The sequence below is a fragment of the Hordeum vulgare genome, chromosome 5H (genome assembly GCF_904849725.1).
Source record: "Hordeum vulgare subsp. vulgare chromosome 5H, MorexV3_pseudomolecules_assembly, whole genome shotgun sequence".
NCBI lineage: Eukaryota > Viridiplantae > Streptophyta > Magnoliopsida > Poales > Poaceae > Hordeum > Hordeum vulgare.
Window position 1 is genome coordinate 127,028,933 of NC_058522.1, and position 13,318 is coordinate 127,042,250.

Consider the following 13,318-nt stretch of genomic DNA (forward strand, 5'->3'; position numbering starts at 1 on the left):
TACCGCAAAGAAGCCTACCCCGTCGGGCAGAGCTAAACACGGCCGCCAACACTTTTCCTACAAACATCAGAAACTAATTGCAACTCCTGGACAGAGATCTAGGCAATTAATAAGCCGAGAGGGGTCATATTTCAGGGCCCAATGCATGGTAGTATCTTGTCTTGGATAACATACACAGAACTCGGTTCTTAAGGACGGTCCCAATGAGACAACCCGCCATGTACTCCTACATGGCCTCTCATCGCTACCTTTACCAAATCAGATTCACATCTTTACTCTCACACTGTAGGACATGAACACAACCATTCCGATACATCATTCAGATGGATCAGACCCGACACGACTCTAAGCATAGCAGGCATTGTAACAAGCATGGATGAGTAAGCACAACAAGGCTCAAGAAGTTGCTACTCATGCTAAGTGGTTTCAACTATTTACTGTGACATAATCAGGTCATGCAGAGGAATGGGTTCAACTACCGATAACATGTACAGTTGAATCGTGTTTGTCTTGACGCAGTAAAAGAGAGCAGGAGCGAGAGAGTGGGTTTATTTCAATATGCTCAAGGGGGGTTTGCTTGCCTGACACGTCTGAAGATAGCAATGAGTCTTCATCAATGTCAACGATCACATCGTTGGAAACATCGTTTACCGAGAGGGAACAACACCGGCAAACAAGAAAGAACAACTTTACTTCACGGAAATGCAACACTATGATGCATGCTCACGACATGAAATAAAAGGTGGGAGGGCTAATGTGGCTATCATTTCTTAAGTCGAAGTTGGTTTGAATTAGGATCCAAACATCACTTCAAGCCGGGTATCTTTCCAAGTACCCTTATAATTGATTCGACCTCATGCTCATAACAAATTATTCCAACATGTATGGAGTTAGTATTTTGAGGTACTGATTTGCATTGTCCAATGTTTGGTCATAACAATTGAAGTGGAAATCAAATAAGTATCAATTTCCAACTCCAAACTATTTATTAAATTTACCCTATTCATCATTTCGCCTCTTTGGTGTTGTTAACTTTTTCAAACATGCATGAAAATGCCATAATCCAATTCTTTGGATTTTGCTGATCCTTTTTCATATATAAATTATTTTCATTGGACTTACAGATTATTTTCTATGATTTTTAGAAGTTTTAGGCATTTTCTGGAATTATTTTATAAACAGAAAAACTATTATTGCATCAGCACAGACGTCAGCAGGTCAACTGGCCGGCCGGGTCAAACGTGACAGCCAGGGCCCACTAGTCAGTGACACAAGTGTTAAAAAGAGTTTAATTTTAATCTTTTATTCCTAAATAGGGTCTGGGCCCACTATCAGTGAGTCATTAGATTAGTTAACCTATTTATTTAATTTTTTGTGGTTAACTAAAACTTAACACCGGCTAGGCCCCACCTGTCTATGACCCTGGGAGGTCAAACCCCTGGTCGACAGGGTCAGACCCACCGGCGGCTCGACGCCGACGAGGTCCGAGGCGGCGGAGGCATGCCGGAGTTACCTAGATGGCACTACAGGGGCCGGAATCAAGCGCTGAGAGCACTGGGGCGTAGCCCAGGCTCGACCACATCGTGCAGGGGGGTCGAAGGGGGGGCTAGATCGCCGGAGAGGCGCCGGCGACGAGCTTGTGCGGCGGCCGGATCTCGGGTTCTTCATAAATGGTGCTAGAGGGGACGGACGTCTGCGAGAAGAGGAGAAATGGAACCGGTGGCTCATGGGGGGCTCAACTGGCGGCTCAGAACGCTCGAGGAGGCCCTGCTAGGAGCGAATCGACGACGGCATCCGGCGGCCGAAGATGAGGACGATGGCGGCAGTGGCGGCGCTCCGAGGCTCCCTGGCCCAATTCCGGTGGCGATGAGGAGCAGGGCGACGCGGCGGTCCTTATGGGCTTTTCGGAGAGGCGAGGGGAGGCCGGAGGCTGCAGCGGCGACTGACGGCGGCGACGGCCTCGCTGGAATCCAGGGGGGAGGGAGAAGCAGAGAGATAGGGGAGAGATTGGAGAGGGGGATGAGCTCGAGGGTCTAGGTGGTGGCCGCAGACGGATATGGATGCATGGGTGGCCGCAAGCGCGAAGCAGGAGCTGGCTCGCCTGGCGCCGTGCCTCGTCTCGCCTCTGCCTTCTGGGAGAGGTAGAAGATGACTGGCAGAGGCCAGTGGGCTAGGCCATCTCCTTCCTGGGCCAGGTAACAGGTAAGGTTTTCTATTCTCTTCTCTTTATTCTTTTCTATTTTCTATTTGCTAACATTTATGTTGATTTGAAAATAAATCCAAATCATTTTGCAAAATCCTTATAATATTTTCATGTTGCATAAATATAAATGTCCAATACCACATAATAGTTTCAGTATTTATAAAGCTATATTTATATATAGAAATATAATTCCATTTGAAATAGTTGTTTGATTGAAACAAAAATCCAATATAAAAAGTTTCTGTGATCCAAAATATTGGTTGACATTTTTATTTCAGTCCAATATTTTATTGGAAAATCAGGGACATTTCCTTGAATCAATTTGAAGCAATATTTATGTTGCTTGTTTGACAAAAATTTAAATGCATGCATGAGATGCAAAGACAATCAATTCTAGGTCTGGGGCTGTGACACAGTCCATCTTGAATATGGAGATACAACCGCCATTATCCTAACCCGGCTTCCCAGGGCGGGTCTTATAACGGGATAACATCCCCAACACCGTGGAATGTGAAAGAAATGGTGGAAAAGAGATAAAATTTATTTTCTGTTTGGGAACGGCCTATGATGTATCTATCATGGAAAGTATGGGGAACTCTAAGTAATTCTCGTTGACAGGAAAAGTATACCTCCCTAAAAAATATATCTCTAAATTTTTCGCTTTGAGCTGTGGCACCTCTACAAATCCCTACTTTCCTCTACCAAGGGCCTTTCTATTTACTTTATGCAATTTTTACTTTGTTTCTCCATTTTTCTTATTAAAAGCACCAACTAGGGGGCACTGTGATCGTACTTGAGCATTGGGTGTAGCTAATATGCGCGTGTGTTTCATGAATAGATCAATGATTGAGCATGATGGGATAGGGATAACTTTCTTTAGTGTTGATATTTTGAAAGACATGGTTGCTTGTTGATATGCTTGAATATTAAAGTCTTCATGTCAAAACTAGACTTTTGCTTTGAACCATATAAAAGTCCAAATGTCGAGGCTACAAATAAAAGAATATGTGGTGAACATGATAGGCATCATTCCACATCAAAAATTCTGTTTTTATCAATTACCTACTCGAGGATGAGCTGGAACTGACCTTGGGGATGCTTAGACGTCTCCAATGTATCTATATTTTTTATTTTTCCATGCTGTTATGTTACCATTCTTGGATGTTTTACAATCATTTTATAGCAACTTTATATCATTTTTTAGGACTAACCTATTGACATAGTGCCCAGAGTCAGTTGTTATTTTTTGCATATTTTTTACTTCTAGGAACCCAACGGATTCCAAACGCATCAAAACTTTTTGAGAATTTTTCTGGGCCAAAAGACATAGGATGGGCCAAAGAAGTACCAACGGGGGGCTCCGAGGGGAGCACCACCCACATGGGCGCACCAGGGAGCCCAGGTGTGCCATGGTGGGTGGTGCCCTCCTCGGTGGCCTTCACCGCATATTCACCCTATAAATCCCCCAATATTCCAGGAACCCTAAGAGAGTCGACGAAAAACAATTCCAGCCCCGCAGGTTCCAGAACCACGAGATCCAATCTAGAGCTCTATGCCGGCACTCCGCCGGAGGGAACACGATCACCGAGGGGTTCATCATCCTCACCGGTAGCTCTCCGATGATGCGTGAGTAGTTCATATCAGACCTACGGGTCCTTAGGTAGTAGATAGATGGCTTCTTCTCTCTATGTATCACAATACAATCATATCTTGGAGATCTATTTGATGTAATGCTTTTGTGCGGTGTGTTTGTTGGGATCCGATGAACAATGCGTTTATGATCAGATTTTTCCTTGAATTTTATATCCAATCTTGATTATTATAGCCACGGATTTCTTCTCCGATAATTGGGTTTTGTTTGGCCAACTTGATCTATTTATCTTGCAATGTGAAGAGGTGCTTTGTGATGGGTTCGATCTTGTTGTGTCCTTTCCCAGTTACAGAAGGGTCAGCAAGGAACACATGTATCGTTGCTATTAAGGATAAAATGATGGGGCCTATTCCTACATGAGTAGATCTTGTCTACATCATGTCATCATTCTTATTGCATTACTCTATTTTTCCATGAACTTAATACACTAGATGCATGTTGGATAGTGGTCGATGTATGGAATAATAGTAGTAGATGCAGGCAGGAGTCGGTGTACTAATCTTGGACGTGATGCCTATATACATGATCATTGTCTTGGATATCATCATAATTATTTGTTTTTCTATCAACTTCCCAACAATAATTTGTTGACCCACCATTGCTATTTCCTTGAGAGAAGCCACCAGTGAAATCTATGGCCCCCGAGTCTATTTCATCATAATATACTTTCAGATCCATATTGCCATTTGCCTTTTCCTTTATTTGCAAATTTTATTTTCATTTCTTTCTTATCAACAACACAAAATTATCTTGCTGCACCTTTTTGTTACTTATTTTATTTCTCATTTATGAGAGATCTATTTATCCAAACTGTCATCAAACTATCTATATTTGTACCCGTAAGGGATTGACGACCCTTCTCTTACGTCGGGTTGCAAGTGTTTCTTATTTGTGTGTAGGCGCCGTCTACATAGTGTTGCGTGATTCACCTACTGGTTCGATAACCTTGGTCTCATCACTGAGGGAAATACCTACCGTTGATGTGTTGCATCATTCCTTCCTCTTTGGGGAAAATACCGATGTAGTTAAAGTGACATCAATCATCGAGCTATACGTGTGTTGAACATGGAGGTGACGTCCGTTCATCACTAGATCGGGATGGATCGTGATGAGATCGCGGGAGGGATCATGATGGGATCGGGAGACGGATTGCGATTTGGATTGCAAAGAAATTCGAATACATCAACGGTGGTACATACGCATAGGTATGAAGCGTTCTTACTAGATACCCATAGCAGCCACGTAGAACATGCAACAACAAATTAGAGGACGTCTAACTTGTTTTTGCACGGTATGTTGTGATATGATATGGCCAAGTACATGATGATATATATATTTGATGTAGGAGATGATCATGTTGTAGTAGTTAATATTGACATGCATCTCGATGCTACGGCAACCGGGAGGAGCCATAGGGTTGTCTTTAATTATTGTATGATGTACGTGTCAATCATTATGCCCTATGTAATGCTTTACTTTATCGCTAAACGGTAGCAATAGTAGTACAAGCATGGTTGGCACAACAACCTTGATGGCAACACGATGATGGAGATCATTGTTTTGTGCTGGTGATGGTGGAGATCATGCCAGTGCTTTGAAGATGGAGATCAAAAAGCACAAGTTCATGGCCATATCATGTCACTTATGACTTGCATGTTGTGTTAATTCTTTTTATGCACCTTCTTCGCTTAGGACAACAGTAGCATTATAAGGTGATCTCTCACTAAAATTTCAAGATAAAACTGCGTTCTCCCTCAGTGTGCACCGTTGCGAAAGTTCGTCGTTTCGAGACACCATGTGATGATCGGGTGTGATAGACTCTACGTTCACATACAACGGGTGCAAGACATTTTTGCACACGTGGAACACTTGGGTTATAATTGACGAGCATAGCATGGACAAACATGGCCTCGGAACAAGGGGACCAAAAGATCAAATATGAGTTATATAGTAGATATGATCAACATGGAGATATTCACCATTGAAACCACCTCATCTCACATGATGATCCGACATGGTTGGTGGATTTGGATCATGTCACACTCGAACAAACTGAGGGATGTTGAGTTGAGTGGGATTTCTTAAGTAATATGATTAATTGAACTCATTATCATGAATATAGTAAAAAAATATCTTTGCAAATTATGTTGTAGATGATTAGCTTGCGTTGTAGCTCACCTGTTTTTGATATGTTCCTAGAGAAAACTAAGTTGAAAGATGATAGTAGCAATTATGCAAACTGGGTCCGTAAACTGAGGATTTTCCACATTGCTGCACAGAAGGCTTATGTCCTTAATGCACTGCTCGTTGTGCTACCGCAAGTGTCGTCTGTGGATGTTGCGAACATCTGACATACACGTTTTGATAACTACATGATAGTTCAGTGTGTCATGCTTTGCGGCTTAGAATTGAGGCTCTCAAAATGTTTTGAACGTCACAGAACATATGAGATGTTCCAAGAGCTGAAACTAGGATTTCAGGATCGTGTCCGTGTTGAGACGTAAGAGACATCTGACAACATTGTTTGGCTGCAAAATAAAGGAGAAAAGCCCAGTCATTGAGCATGTGCTCAGATTGTCTGGGTGCTACAATCACGTGAATCGAGTAGGAGTTAATCTTCTAGATGAGATAGTGATTGTCATAGTTCTCCAAAGTCATTGCCACTAGGATACTGAGCTTCGTGAATGAACTATAGCATAAGAGGGATGGAGAAGATGATCTCTGAGCTATTCGCGATGTTTACAACCGCGAAGGTAGAAATCAAGAAGGAGCATCAAGTGTTGATGGTTAGTAAAACCACTAGTTTCAAGAAGGGAAAAAGGAATGAAGGGAGACTTCGAGAATGACAAGTCAGTTGTCACTCCAATGAAGAAACCCATGGTTAAACTCAAACCCAAGAGTAAGTGCTTCTATGATGAGGGGAATGATCACTGAGGCAGGATTGTCGTGGATACTTGGTAGATAAGAAGGCTGGCGACATCAACATAAGTATATTTGATATACATGTTATTGATGTGCATATTACTAGTACTCCTAGTAGCACCTGGGTATTAGATATCAGTTCAGTTGCTAAATGTTGACAACTCGAAATAAAAGCTACGGAATAAAAGGAGACTATCTAAAAGCGAGGCGACGATGTGTGTTGGAAGTGTTTTCAAAGTTGATGTCATCACCATCGCACGCTCCCTCTACCTTTGGGGTTAGTGTTGAACCTAAAAAAATGGTGTTTGGTGTTTGTGTTGCGCATGAACATGCTTGCATCATGTTTATTGCAATACGGATATTCATTTAAGTCACATAATAATGGTTATTCTCTTTACATGAATAATAGCTTCAATGGCCATGCACCTAATGTGAATGGTTTATTGAATCTCGATCGTAGTAATACACTTGTTCATAATATTGATGCCAAAATATACAATGTAGTAATGATAGTACCACTTACTTGTGGCACTGCGGCTTAAGTCATATTAGTATAGAATGCACGAATAACCTCTATGCCGATGGATCTTTGGACTCACTCGTTTTTCAATCACGCGAACAGTGCATATTGATGTAAATGCATGAAGAAACTCAATGCATATGGATATTTTGGACTCACTTGATTTTGAATCACTCGAGACATGCGAGCCATGCCACATGGACAAGATGACTGAAGGCCTCGTTTTCCAGTCAGATGGATCGAGCAAGTAACTTATTGGATATAATACATTATGATGTGTGCAACCCAATGAGTGATAAAGCACGAAGTGGTTATCGTTATGTTCTTACTTCACACATGATTTGAGTAGATACAAGTGTATTTACTTGATGAATCAAAAGTCTGAAATATTCAAAAGTTCAGGAAATTTCAAAGTGAAGTTCAAGACCGTCGTGATAAGAGGATGATATGTCTATGATGTGATCGTAGAGATGAATATGTGAGTTGCGAGTTTGGTATACATTTAAGACAATGTGGAAATTGTTTCACAACTCATGCCACCTGGAACACCATAGTGTGATGGTGTGTCCAAACGTCGTAGCCGCACCCTATTGGATTTGGTGCATACTATGATGTATCTTATCAAATTACCACTATCGTTTTGGCGTTATGCATTAGAGACAACCACATTCACTTTAAATAGGGCACCATATAATTCCATTGAGATGACACTATATGAACTATGTTTGGCAAGAAATCTAAGCTATCGTTTCTCAAAAATTTGGGGCTATGATGCTTATGTCAAAAGACTTTAGCCTAATAAGCTTGAACCCAAAGAGGATAAATGCATCTCCATAGGATACCCAAACCAGTTGGGTATACCTTGTATCTCAGATCCAAAGGAAAAGTGTTTGCTTATTAAAACGGGTCCTTTCTCGAGAAAGAGTTGCTCTCGAAATAATTGAGTGCCAGGATGGTGGAACCTGGTGAGTTTATTGAACCATCACTTCAAACAGAGTGTAGTAGGGCACATGAAGTTGTTCCTGTGGTGCCTACACCAAATTGAACAAGAAGCCAATGATGATGATCATGAAGCTTCAGATCAAGTTACTACCAAACCTTGTAGATCCGCAAGGAGACGTACTTCTCAAAAGTGGTACCATAATCCTGTCATGGAGGTCATGTTGGTGGACAACCATGAACCTACGAGGTATGAAGAAGCGGTGGTGGGCCTAGATTCCGACAAATAGCCGGGGGCATGAAATACAAGATAGGATCCATGTATGAAAACAAAGTGTGGACTTTGAAGAACTACTTATGGTCGTAAGTCTATTAAATACTAATGGATCTTTAATAGGAAGATAGACAATGATGGTCAATGTGACCATTTAGAAAGCTCGGCTTGTCACAAAGAGGTTTCCGACAAGCTCAAAAGATTGATTACGATGAGACTTTCTCACTCATAGCAATGCTAAAGTCTGTTGGAATTATGTTAGCAATTGCTTCATTTTTCAATTATGAAATCTGGAAAATGGATGTCAAAACATTGTTTCCTCAATGGTTTCCTTGAGGAAAGGTTGTATGTGATACAACCGGAAGGTTTTGGTGATCCTAAGGATTCCAACAGGTATGCAAGCTCCAACGATCCTTATATGGACTGGAGCAAGCATCTCGGAGTTGGAATATACACTTTGATGAGATGATCAAAGCTTTTAGGTTTACACTAAGTTTATGAGAAACTTGTATTTCCAAGAAAGTGATAGGAGCACTATAGAATTTCTAGTAAGTATATGTGGTTGACATATTGTGTTCGGAAATGATGTAGCATTTCTAGAAAGCATATAAGGTTGTTTGAAATGAGTTTTCCAAAGGAAAACCTGGATCAAGCTACTTGAACATTGAGCATCAAGGTCTATAGAGGTAGATCAAGACGCTTGATAAAACTTTCAATGAGTGCATACCTTGACAAGATTTTGAATAAGTTCAAAATAGATCGGTCAAAGAAGGAGTTCTTTGCTGTGTTGTAAGGTGTGAATTTGAGTAAGACTCAAAGCTCGACCACGGATGAAGAAAAAGAAAGGACGAAGGTTGTCCCCTATGCCTTAGCCATAGGCTCTATAGTATGCAATGTTGTGTAACGCACCCGATGTGTGCCTTGCCATGAGTGTGTCAAGAGGTACAAGAGTGATCCAGGAGTGGATCACTGGACAACGGTCAAAATTATCCTAAGTAACTTGAGGACTAAGGAAATGTTTCTTGATTTTGGAGGTGATAAAAGAGTTCGTCGTAAAGGGTTACTTCAATGCAAGCTTTGACACCAATCGAGATGACTCTAAGTAGCAAATTGGATTCGTATAGTGTAGTAGTCATGTTGAATAGGTCCAACTGGAGCATGGTAGTAGCAGCTACAGTAGGACATAGAGATTTGTAAAGTAAATACGGATATGAATGTTTCTGACCCGTTGACTGAAACCTCTCTCATAAGAAAAACTTGATGAAACCCCAGAACTTATTGGGTGTGAATCACATGGTGATGTGAACCAGATTATTGACCCTAGTGCAAGTGGCGTACTGTCGGAAATATTCTTAGAGGCAATAATAAATTGGTTACTACTATATTTACTTGTTCATGATAGTCGTTTATTATCCATGCTATAATTGTATTGATTGGAAACTCAATTACATGTGTGGGTACATAGACAACACACTGTCCCTAGTAAGCCTCTAAAGGAATAGCTCATTAATCAAAGATGGTCAAGGTTTCCAGGCCATAGACATGAGTTGTCATTTCATAACGGGATCACATCATTAGAAGAATGATGTGATGGACAAGACACAAACTATGAATGTAGCATATGATCATGTTAGTTTATTGCTACTATTTTCTGCATGACAAGTATGTGTTCCTATGACCATGAGATCATGCAACTCCAAGACACCGGAGGAATGCCTTGTGTGTATCAAACATCACAACGTAACTCGGTGACTATAAAGGTGCTCTACAGGTATATCTGAGGGTGTCTGTTGGGTTGGCATGAATCGAAACTGGGATTTGTTACTTCATATGACGGAGAAGTATCTCTAGGGCCCACTCGTAATACAACATCACAAGAAGCTTGCAGGCAATGTAACTATAGAGTTAGTCACATGATCTTGTATTATGGAACGAGTAAAGATACTTGTCGATAACGAGATTGAGCTAGGTATGTAGATAACGACGATCGAATCTCACGCAAGTAACATATTGATGGACAAACGGAACAATATATGGGATTGATTGAATCCTTGACATCGTGGTTCGGCTGATAAAGATCTTCATAGAATATGTGGGAGCTAATATGGGAATCCACGTCCCGCTATTGGTTATTGACCGGAGAGTGTCTCGGTCATGTCTGCATAGTTCTCGAACCCATAGGGTCTACACACTTATGGTTCGGTGATGATATAAAGATAGTTGAGTTGTTGTGATGGTGACCGAAGGTTGGTCGGAGTCCCAGATGAGATCCCACACATCACTAGGAGCTCTAGAATGGTCCGGAGGTAAATATTTATATATAGGAAAGTGGTATTTGGGTTCCGAAATAGTTTCGGGGTTTTCCGTTATTGTACCGGGAGTGCCGAAAGGGTTCCGGGGTCCACGAGGAGGAGCCCACCCATCCTGGGGGGCACATGGGCCTGAGAGGTGGCGCACTAGCCCCTGGTAGGCTTTGTCATCCAACCACAAGAGGTCCATGCGCCTAAGGGTAGGTGGGGGTAAGTGACTTGGTGGAGGAGGAGACCTCCCTAGTGTGTCCACCTCCCTTGTGGGAGGTGGAATCCTACCTAGTTCGGCTGAACCCTCTCTCCGCGGAGGAGGGGCCAAAGCTAGCCCTATCTAACCCTTCCTCCTATAAATAGACAAGGAGAGGGAGGCAACCACAACACAATTGCTTGGCGGCTCCCTACCTCTCTCTCTTGTAGTAATTCTCCACCATAGCGACCATGGCAGTGCTTGGCGAAGTCGTGCTGTAATTGCACCACCACCGCCGCACCGTGTCGTCGTGCTGCCGGAGTACTCAACCTCTACTTCACCATCGCTCGCTGGATCAAGGAGCTGAAGGCATCATCGAGCTGTACATTTGCTGAACACGGAGGTGCCGTCCGTTCAGCACTAGATCGAGATGGATTGTGATGGGATCGCGGGATAGATCGTGATGGGATCGCGGGACTGATTGCGATTTGGATCATGAAGACGTTCGACTACATCAACCGTGTTAAATATGCTTCCGCTTAGCGATCTACAAGGGTATGTACAAGCACTCCCGTGTCTCGTAGATTTTTGTCGCCATATATTGATCTTGGTGAGCATAGGAAATTTTTTGTTTCCCATGCGACATTCCCCATCATGAGTGCCCTGATTTCAGATGTGAACCTATTATTTTTTCAAGAACATAAGAGCGATTTGGATCCTATCTTGCAAGTTGTAGTTATGTATTACGTGTCTTGATCCGCATACCCCAAGGTGACAATAATTGGGATTCTTTTCCCTTGATTGCCATAGTTTGAGGAGTTCATGTATTCACCATGTGTTAATTCTTTGTTCCCGTTCCCTATTAAAAGGAGGCATTAATATTCCTTAGTTTCCAGTAAGACTGTGCTTCCACGGGAGGGTAGGAGATAAGATGTCATGCAAGTTCCTATCGCAAGCATGTTTGACAATATACGGAATACATGCCTACATTATATTGATGAATTGGAGCTAGTTTGTGTCTCCCTAGTGTGTAATTGTCACAAGATCAATGTCATCTAAATCATTATCCATCATCAATCCACGTGCCTATGCTTTACATACACTGAATCTTGCTAAGTTACTACTGTTGCTGGTGCTCGCTATCACTATTACTGTTACTACTATCATTTGTTGTGCTACTAAATCCTTGTTGCAGAGAGATATACCATGTGTGATTGAATTGACAACTCAACTGTTACAACCAACAAATATTATTTGGATCCCCTTGTGTCAAATCAATAAATTAGGGTGAAATACTACCTGTGAAGACTATCGCAATCCCCTATACTTGTGGGTTATGAAGACCTTTTTATGGCGATCATAGATTTATTTATTGTGTTCACTTGAGGATATCCAATTTTCACTATGAGGAACTTGAAAGATAATCGAACGAAAATCGCCCCCTCTCGCACAAGAGGAGGTAAGGAAGTGCCATCTAGCTCTGCTTTTGATTCACCTACTATTTTGAATCATCTTGTTACACCACCACATGTTAATCATCCTGATATGTCACATGAACTTAATGATGATACTTCTTAAAATAATCATGACACTATTGCTACACATGTTGAAACTAAAAATGTACCACTAACTGAATTACTTGATGCTCATATTGCTGAAACTGATGAAAACTTTGATTCACGTGTTACACCTCGTCCTCCTAATAGATATGAATTTCCTTATGTATCTGAAGGTTATGTTATGGATGGTGAGGTAGCTAGGTATTTTCTTTCTTGTGAAAATATAGATGATGTGAAGAGATTACTCTCCAAACTAAAAGAAAAAACTAATATGGAGAAAATGAAACATGATCCTAAATTTGCTACTTCTCCTATATTTGTCACGGATAAGGACTATGAATTTTCTATAGACCCTGAACTAATTCCTATTATAGAGTCTAATCATTTCTATGTCTATGAAAATGAAAGTGTGGTTGAACACCTTATGAAACTAAATGATATTGATGCCTTGTTTACCAATGATGAAAAGATTCACTACTATTATATCCTTAAGCTTTTTTCCTTTCTCGCTAAAAGGCGAGTCTAGGGAATGGTTCCTTTCTCTTGCTCCCAGTTTTATGCGTATTCCCTGGGATATGCTTAATTACTTCTCTAAAAAATATTTTCCTGCTCATAATAAACAAGCTGCTTCACAGGAGATATTTAACTTTGTGCAAATTAAAGAAGAGAATCTCCCTCAAGCTTGGGGGAGGCTTCTCCAGGTACTTAGAGCTTTGCCTGATTGTCCTCTTGAGAAGAATGAAATTATTGATAT